Source organism: Python bivittatus, unplaced genomic scaffold (genome assembly GCF_059951505.1).
Source record: "Python bivittatus isolate LINGU-HERP-01145 unplaced genomic scaffold, Pbiv_v1 ctg000330_np1212, whole genome shotgun sequence".
NCBI classification, from domain to species: domain Eukaryota; kingdom Metazoa; phylum Chordata; class Lepidosauria; order Squamata; family Pythonidae; genus Python; species Python bivittatus.
The window spans coordinates 39,611,329-39,621,410 of NW_028277058.1; positions in this window are offsets into that span (position 1 = coordinate 39,611,329).

A 10,082-nucleotide genomic window follows, 5' to 3' on the forward strand; every position below is an offset into this window, starting at 1 on the left:
GAGTCTGGTGACTTCATAGATATGTCTAGATAATTTTATATACAGAAATGTTTTTTTCCATTGCCTTCTTCCAGGGAAGTAAAGTAATATAATGAAATATCAGCAAAGAGCAATGATATCATAAACGTGGCCTATGAAGAAAACACATTTTTAATCTGGTCCTGAAAAGAAAGCAAAGAGGACACCAACAGAAACTCTGAGGACAGGTTGCCCTGTCCACCTCTTTTTAGAATGAAATAAGAGTCAATAGGGCTTCAAGAGCTAGACATGATTCATGGAGATCAGACAGTCCTCAGGTATACTAGTTCCAAGTTCAAGCCTAGATGGTCAAAACAAACACTGTGGATTGGGAGCAAAAATATTAGATGCCAATGGAAGGAATGCCAAGAAGTGCTCCATTTTATATCACTATTACTACTAATAATAGTAGTAACAATTTATTAAATATATATATTTGTGACCCCTTATTAAGCCACAGCTTTCTGAATTATTATAATTTACAATGTATATTCTGAAAGAGAATGACCATTTTGCCAGAATGTCCAGCTTTGTTGAAAAATTTCATCTTGTGGATTTAACATTCATTGTCCTGGGTTCTCTTTTTGCTGAGACTGATTATATGGCCCATGCCTGGAAAACAAAGATTTCTGTTGAACTAGTGTTACACTGTTGCCCGTGCATTATTACTAGGAAAAGAGAGACAGAGAAAAATCTACTGGTGCGTTGTCTAAAGTGGATCAATTGGCTGATGAACCAGTTAGTTAATGACCTACTAAAAACTCCAAGTGTCTTGCCCTAAATAACCAGGATTACCAAACACTGAACATGAGCTACAATTCTGTGTGATTCATTTGCAGTAATGATATCCCTAGCTCATCAAGAAGCAAGAAAACACAGCTAACAGGCTTGGATGACATTAATAACTGTTTACATTGGAGTCTTATAAACAACTCTGGATAGCATTATGACAATGACTTAGACAGATGTCATTTTGGCAGAACTTATGAAAGGCCAGTAGTTTTACTAGTTAAATACTAAAGAGCAGAAATGCTGTTTTCTCATGTCTAGAAGAACAGAATTTATATATAGATCCCCTAAAGAAAGAATGGGCAGATGTTACATCTGAACTGATTGATAGACCTTTGTCTGCCGTACATGACCCAAGATGTCAAATTCCCAGTTGTTTAGCAATGTCAGAAACAAAAGGGCTCAGAATGTTTTTTCCATTGTAAGTATATGCCTTTTGTAACAGGTTTTGATTCATGGTTATCACAATGCTAATAAAAACTAGAGTTGGAAACACATGGTTTTCTGAAATTCACCACAATATCTGCAGGGAGAGAAATTGAACAGATGACTTCTCAGTTTTTTTCCAGGCCTTGAGAAATTATCCCAAAATTTCTAAAAGGTATGACCACCCCCACCCCCCCTTAGCAAGCACTGCTACTGAAAAAGCCCAGTGGAAAAAGTTCCCTCATGGTGGTACCTCCTGGGGTTTGATTGAAGTATAGGAAGCCAGGGAGGCTGCAGATGAATGGAGGAATGATCTTAAATGAAAGGCAAGACATTCACACACGAACTTTGGCTTCAGCTCATGGCACCCATAGGAATTCTTCTAACGTTCTTTTCTTTGGTGTAACTTTTTTTTATCTAACTGAATAAAAAGTAGTAGGAAAACTTTTTTTTTTCCTGTTTGGTGTGTTCTCACAGGAAATAGCAACAAAAGTGTAATGCATATAACCTAGAGCTAGACTTCAGTAAGGCATCTGATAAGGTTGACTATAGTTGTCTTCTTGATAAAATGGAACAATGTTAGATGGATAGTCCCACAACCACATGGATTTGCAGTTGGTTGAACAACCATACCCAATGCATAGATCTAGGTCTACATGAAGAAAGGTATGCAGTGAGGTATTTCAAGGTTCTGTTGTGGGCCTTGTGCTCTTCAACATTTCTATAAATGACTTACATGAGAGAATAGAAGGGATGCTCATCAAATTTTCAAACAACAAAAAGAGGGAGGGGGATTGTTAACACCTCAGAAGATAGGCTCAAAGTTCAAAAGGATCTTGATAGACTTGAAAATTGGGCCCTAATCACCAAAATACTATTCAATGGCAAGAAATGTAAGATTCTGCACTTAGGTAGGAAAAGCAAATGCATAAGTACAAGAGGCAGTTCCTGGCTAGCAGTGGTACTTGTGAGAAGGATCTTGGTGGAATGGTAGACCACAGCTTAAGCATGAGCCAGCAGTGTGCTGACATTGCAAAAGAGTCAATACAGTCTTGGGCAGCATCAACAGAGGTATAATTATGAGATCATGGGAAGCGATAGTCCTATTCTGTGCTGGACTGGTCAGACTGAACTTGGAATACTGTGTCCAGTTCTATGTTGCCACAATACAAGAAGAATCTTAGGAAACTGGAAAGAGTGCAGAGGAGAGCAACAGGTATGGTAAGGGGCTTGGAGGCCAAAATATTCAAGAACAAAGACATGAACAGGGTATTTTTAGCCTCAAGAAGAAAAGTCTAAGGGGAGGCATGCTAGCAGTCTTCCAGTACATGATGGGATGTCACAGGAAAGAAGTTGTGAATTTATTCTTTATAGTGCCTGAGGATATGGCAAGAACCAATGAGTAGAAGCTTTACAGAGAGAGATCAAAACTTGAAATAGGAAGGGATGTCCTGTCTGTGAGAACTATTAAACTTCTGTCTTCTGGAGTTGTGGGTGCTTTTTCTCTAGATGTTTTCAAGTAAAAGTTGACAAAAGTTTGTTTGGGATGGTTTGAGGATTCCTGTCCTGGGCAGAGGGTTAGACTAGAAAACCTCCAAGGCCTCCTTCAACCCTATGATTCTATGATTTATTATTCCAGGGAGCCAAATGAACAACAATACAGAGTTGTGCCAGACATGGCAGGATGGGGGATTATCTAGACAAAATTGAGGGTGGGAAAGTGCAAGGAGAAATCACCACTTCCATTCTGTCAGCAGACACATGCAACTGGAATTAATCTGATGTTGAAGCTTTCCGATGTCATATGGCTCATTGGTCTACCAATTCTAAGAGTCATTTCATTCATTCATTCATTCATTCATTCATTCATTTATTTAGCATTATTTATATAGCTACCCATCTCACCAAAAGTGACTCTGGGTGGTGTACAACAATCAGATAAAAGCAAATATAAAAACAACATAAAAATATAAAAACCACATTAACAAATATCAAAAAACCCAAGATACAAACCAAAATTATGCTATTTATAGTATCTGCTTTAGGTATTTTGTTTCCTTTTCATAGACATTTCCAGGAAGAATATCTATACCTGGAAAACCAGCTGAGAAGATTGTGGCCTACTAAACACTTTTGTTATGGCATACTCCTTCATATTTTCCTGTCTGCTTCATCTGGTGCATGAAATCCAGGAGGTTTGACAGTTCTTTCTTTACCCTGTAACCTATTTTTAAAATATTGGTTTTTTATTGTGCAAAGTTTAGAATAGCTTTCTTCTGTCTGGTGCCCTGCAGATTAGTGACCACACTGTCTAGGAATCCTAGCAGTTGAAGTTCCAACTTGGACAGTTGGTTTGAGAAGGTTATGGTGGATGGTATAGAAATATTTCACAGGCATTGCAATATTCCTCTCATTATCATCTTTCTACATAAAAGATAGGCAACCATTTCAATAACTCTTGTTATCATTTCTAGGTTTACTGCTGCTGAAATACCTTTTATTTGTAATAATGACTTGTTTTAGCTCTTTAAGTTCTACCAAGAATCACCTTCTATATGGTGATTGTTAGGATGACCATGATTTTGTTCTGAATTATGCAGTGTTAATTTTTCCTGGCTGTAATGACATGTGAGAAAGACCTTGAGAAATGGAGTGAAGAGATGCTGCCTAGGGAATGGTCAGATAAGTGAGGGCATAGCCCGCAGCGGCATAATGAGGGTCCTGAGTCTCTTTCTCCATCCATTATGCAGCTGTGGGCTATGCTGTCTCTTATCTGACCCTTTGTAGTGGCAATGTGGAAGACGATTGTTATTTTGAGGAGTTCAGGTGACGTAGTTTGTTTTCTCCTGCACATGTTAAGAAAGCTCACTTTGAAGCATAATAACGTTTAGCTGGCTTGTTTTTCATTTTTACTTAGAAGTGGGGGGGGCGGAGGGAAACCCTCAGGATCGCTTAGGTTAAGCACTAGCTTATCTACACAGTTCTCAGGTTCTTGATTCACATGATGAGCAGGTATAACATCTGGTCAAGGTTGCTCTCATAGCCCCTGACTCCATAGAAACAGAGTCATGGGATTGCAGTGCCATACTTTGATAAAAATCCCTGCCATTGCCCCTGGAGTTTGAAGCATGGACACAGGCCTTGGGACTAGGCACTGTGTTATCTAAGCCATCTTGGGGTCTCTTCTCTGTCATCTTATGGTAGCTCCTGACAGGAGGGGAAGAATTTTATCATCTTGCTTGGTATGTTATGTTTTTATACTGTGCTTTTGATTTTCTGTTTAATGCTATCTGCTAATTCTTACATTCCTGTTTAAATCTGTTTGCTAGAGTTAACAAGAAAGCTTAAAATCTCCTTACCTTCTGGTATGTTCATTGTCTCTGGATCTAAAAGAACTAAAAGAACCACTTGTCTTGCACCTGGTCAGCGCTTTGACAATTGGCAAAACACCGTTCCCTAGGCAGCATCTCTTTGCCCCGTTTCTCAAGGTCTTTCTCACATACCATTACATCAATGGAGATGCAGCATCTAAGCCTAATAAACAGTAGTCGTTTATTGCAGTAACTAGATGTATTTCTAATGTGTCACTTCTCCCACAGGATTGCATTTTCTGATCAATTATAACTTTGCTTCGTGAACTTGGTCTTTACAGCCATCATCAATTACAATAATGCAATAATCACAAAGATAAAAGGAGCAGATCAACCTCTTCTCTTTAAGAAACAAAGGAGCATTAGGAACTGCTTTATATTGAATTACACTACCCATATTTATAGCTTATAATGTTCATATGAAGACCAGACTGGAGTGTACATGAGACTTCCAAAAGCCTTGGATTCAGACCTTCTCCAAAAGTTGCTACCAGAGTATTATTTTTTAATTTGACAATAGGTAACACTTATTAAATGAATATGGAGCAATAGGCTAACTATATTTTATTCATTACAATCATAAATAAACATAAATTAAATTAAGTTTTTGTTCAAGCCTCACCTGTGTTTTGGAGGAAGAATGCAACGTGCCATGAAAAGGCTAAGCATGTCCTTGAGATCCCAGAAAGCCTATAAAAACTGACAACAGCTCCCTAGGTTTCAGACAGATGTTTTTCTACCACTGCCTGGAGATGCTGAGGATTGAATTTGGGATTTCCATATGCAAAGCAAATATGTGACCCCTAAGCTACAATCCTAAACTTCTACCTGCTCACCCACCAGCCTTCCATAATTTCCAGCTGTGTTGGGCTACAGTGTGTTTTCTAAAGTCAGTTGTAGCATGACTTCCCGCTTGTTAGTTTAAAACACATAACTAAAAAAGAAAAAATGTTTTAAAATGGATAAAATATGTTTATTTTTTGATGAATGGAAATATCTTTTTCCCTCAATTGAGCAAAATATTCAGACTAGAATACATTTTTAAAATGTACTCCACATTTATGGCTTTAGTTAGAAAGCTTACATTATATAATATGCAGACACTGATGAGGCATCATTATTGTCAATCAAAAAGGCAGTGGCCTTTCCAACCTGCTTTTCTGAGCTGTGCTAGAGGACAAATATGTGTCCCTATCTTTGGAATAAAAATTGCACTGGGGGTTGTAAATTGTAGAAGAGATTCAGCAGCTGATGATTTTCTTGCCTACCTTCTTCTGCCCATTAATTTCTCTATCAAAAGATCCAACAGGGTTGTTTCCTCTTTCTAGCTTTATTTCAGATCATGAAAATGTCTAATTCTGATCTCATGATATATGCTGATGTCTAGAATCTTATTTACTGGACAGTAGTAAATTCTACCATTGAGAGCGTTTTCTTACAGTCCAAAATTAAAACAGTAAGGACAAGCTTAAAGATTGTCTTATAGTACAGTAGAAATTCAAATGAAGACATTGTTAATTTAAAGCAAATGCTAGTTACAAAGGTAGAAGAGATGGTGAAATGATAAGAAATCATAAGGAATGTAAGGAATTGTTGTTGTTTTTTTTAAGTTAGCCTAACTGCCGTAGAGAGTTTTTCATGTCTGGTCATCACATCTTAATAAAGGAGGATCTTAGAATGACTAGTACAACAAGAACTTTCAGAGATCTTCTAGGTCAGTTTGTTCTAAGGCTTTGCTAAGAGGATTTTAAATTTAAGTAGCTGTGAACTTACAGCCATTAACATAAATAGGGCATGAATTGGAGGATCTGAAGTTCAAAGCCTTTGGGCTGTCTAATTGCTGATACTGTATTACAATGCAGAAAAAGAGCTGGAACATAAAAAGCGCAAATGTGGGAAAGTTGAACACAGTTAAAGATGAAATGAATCAACTATACAATGACATGCAAATTGAAATGAACGGGAATTGGACACGTTCAGTCAGAAGATTTACTATGTAGGACATGAAAAGCAAAGAAGAAATTATGTTTCTTTCATAGTGAGGAAAGATAGCAAGGACAATACTTGGATACAATGCAGTCAATGAACAAATAATACCAATTAGATTTTGCAGACAGCCCTTTAATATGATTATTCAAGTTTATGCTTCAACCACTGGTGCAGAAAAAAAGGTTGATGAGTTTTATGTCAAGTACAATTCGAAACTGACAGAACTTGCAAGCAAAAGGTGCTGCTTGTGGTTGGAGACTGGAATGACAAAGCTGAAAATGGTAAGGAGAAAAACATACTTGGACTGTATGCCCCAGGAAACAGAAATGAAGCAGAACAACAACTTTTTGCCCATCTAGTGATTTCCTCATTGCTGTCTTCAACAACCAAAAAACAACTGTATACATGGAGTACACAGAAAGCAAATTGATTCTTTATTGTAACAAAGTGGTGGAATTATCAGTTATAAAAACAAAGACATGGCTAGGTGCTGACTATGGAACAGTTCACAAACTGCTCATAAGCAAGTTCCAAGACAAGCTAAACTGGAAGAATGAAGCCAACCAGTTTCCACAATACGATGTTGAACATATACCACTATTTTCAAGAGTAATCACTTTGAACCTCTGAGCCTTATTGATAGGGAACCAGAGGAACTGTGGAGTGAAATCAAAGAGGTTGTTAAGGATGAATGTGAAAAGAGACTGCCAAAGACCAAGATACAGAAGAAAGCAAATTGGATGTCAGAACACATGGTGGAAATGCCCAAAGGAGAAGAGAAGCAAATGCCAAGAAAGCAAAAGATCTTGGGAAGGAACTTAAAGAACGATTACAACTGTTACAATTGTGAAGACATCAACACAAAAAAACAAGGAAAGTCTTCCAAGTGATCTCCAAACTGAAAAGGAAGGACCAGTCTTGAACTGGCATGCTAAAGGATGCCAAGTCAGATAGCAACTGATTTAAACAAGATCGAAGATGGAAGGAATATAGTGAAATTCTGTACAGCAAAGATATAAACATCTAAGACATCTTAGAAGATGTTCCCTGTTTACAAGACTCTCCAGTACTAGAAAATAAATTTAGATAAGCACTCTGGCTATTACCAAGTTGGAAGACTACAGTAATTGATGAAATATCATGTAAATGGTTTTTAAAAAATAAGTTAGTATTTTAGTAAAAATAAGGGGTAGTCGTGTATAGAACAGAAAATAGCACTATTTAGAACTGAGTGACAAATAAACATCACTTATGGCTGGTGTGGGTCTTCCAGGCTGTGTGGCCGTGTTCTGGAAGTTTTGTTTCCTAACGTTTTGCCAGCACCTGTGACCAGCATCTTCAGAGTGCAGGAGCACAGACAGGAGCAGTTCTCTCTGTGCCCAGGGTGATGTGACCCTTTTGTGGGTATTTGAAGATGCCGGTCACAGGTTCTGGCGAAACGTTAGGAAACAACACTTCCAGAACACAGCCACACAGCCCGGAAGACCCACATCAGCCATCGTATGCCGGCTGTGAAAGCCTTCGACAAAACATCACTTAGTTTCTCTGCACTTTGGACATGCAAGCTGCTTCTACGACCGCAATTCCCATAATTTGCACTGCTTGTTGGGGATGATAGAAGTTAGAATCCAACAACTTGTCTATTTCTGCTATACCATAAAATTATGATGATGTGAGGCATTAACTTTCCATTTGTGGGTGTTTGTTCTGTAATGGCTAATTTCCATGGGGAAGGCACCATATAACCTTCCTGTTTGTGAATCAACCAGTAGTTATTCAGTCCATGGTCCTCTCCCTTCCAAAACCCCTTGTCAGAGTATATGTGGGAACAATCCTTTTGTTTTAAGAAATGCCCATTTATTCTGATATTTAAATTTTGCTATGGTGGTTTGGTCATGTGTGGTGCAGACATGCTTCATTTATTTCTTAATTTCTTATCGAACCACACTAGCTAGGACCCAGTCACCCGGCAAGTCACCCATATTGAATCCCACAACCCCAATGTTCAGCCATTTTTCTTCACTGCATTTTATGAAGGCCATAACTTGTCCTCCAAACAACAATAGGACCTTCAGAGTCTTTGTGGGAAATGTTCTCAATGCCTGTGCTGTCTTTCTCTTCCACCTACAAAGTATTTCTTAGTTTGCCTATTCCACATTAACATCCCCTGCCATGCTGCAATTCTTACTGTTTCTGCCTCCGCACATGGCTTGAGTGACACTAATTAGCTACGTGGGAGGAAGAATATTAGTTCAGTAACTGACAAAGCTCACTCATAGCTGGGAAGAACCACCTTAGCAGATAAAGGAAAGATTTAACAAGTATTTATACAAGGTCTGTTTTAATAGCACAACACAACAGCAGTAACAAAAAAATGACTCATTGCCTGCAGAACCTGAAGATACAAGTGGGACAACCTGTCTCAAGAAGAAAAAAAGCCGGTGCTATTTTTTTTCTTTCATTGAGAATTTAATTACACCATGTATAATCAATGGCAGACAAATGGAAATTGATTATAGGAAAAAGAAAAGAGAAAAAAGAACCTGATAAACTTTGAATGATTTCCATTAGGAAATTTGCTTCCATTCTGTTTGCTTCGTTGTTTTTATTATTGATTTTAAGACAGTGCAGCTATGAACTGGAATGTTTGGGTCTTGATTAATTTATTTCAAGAAGGCAGATATTGTGCGAAAGGAACTTGTACCACAGAACAAGAATTTAAATATGGGAGGGAACTATCTCCAGTAATTAGTCTGGACAGAAGTGAATTTCGTAACATTTAGTGGGTGCTAGTGTTAGCTGCTTTTCCTTCCTGAGGCAAAATGGCTAACATTTACTCTGAATTCTTATTCTTTATATCACAGTTTACAGCTGGACAAGGTTCACATATGACCCCAAGCCAGGGTTTGTTTAATCATGATTCACTAAATTATGTTTTATTTGAGTTCATATAACACTCTCTTGCAAACCATGGTTTACCACTCAAAAGGGCTGAATTCACATTATGAGTCTGTGAATTCCTTTTTATTATATCCATTTTATTAAAGTTTTTTTTTAAAGGAAGAGAAAAACTAATACAAACTAATATAAAGTAAGAAAAAGAAAAGAAAAAGAAAGAAATTGAGAAAGCTAAAAGTGCAAGAAAGTGGGGTGGGGGGGGGAGTAAAAGAAAAATAAACTGGCGTATCTAACTCACAGGCCTTGAGCAAACATACTTTCTCCACAGCAATGTCCCAGTCACTCATATCATCTATGACAACATGTGTCCCAGTTGGAGTCTTGCAAGAAACACTCTGTTTTGGCTTCCTAACACATCTCTGGTAGCCCAGATCAAGCCAAGCTGTATTTGCAAGCACTCCTGATGGAATACCTGCAGACATGGCTGATCTTGCTTCTCTGAATTTTCCTGAAGGCTGTGGAAGCTGAGATTGCTAGACCTACCTATACTTGCAGGCATTCCAGCTGAGCACCCTGCATGAAAACTCAGCT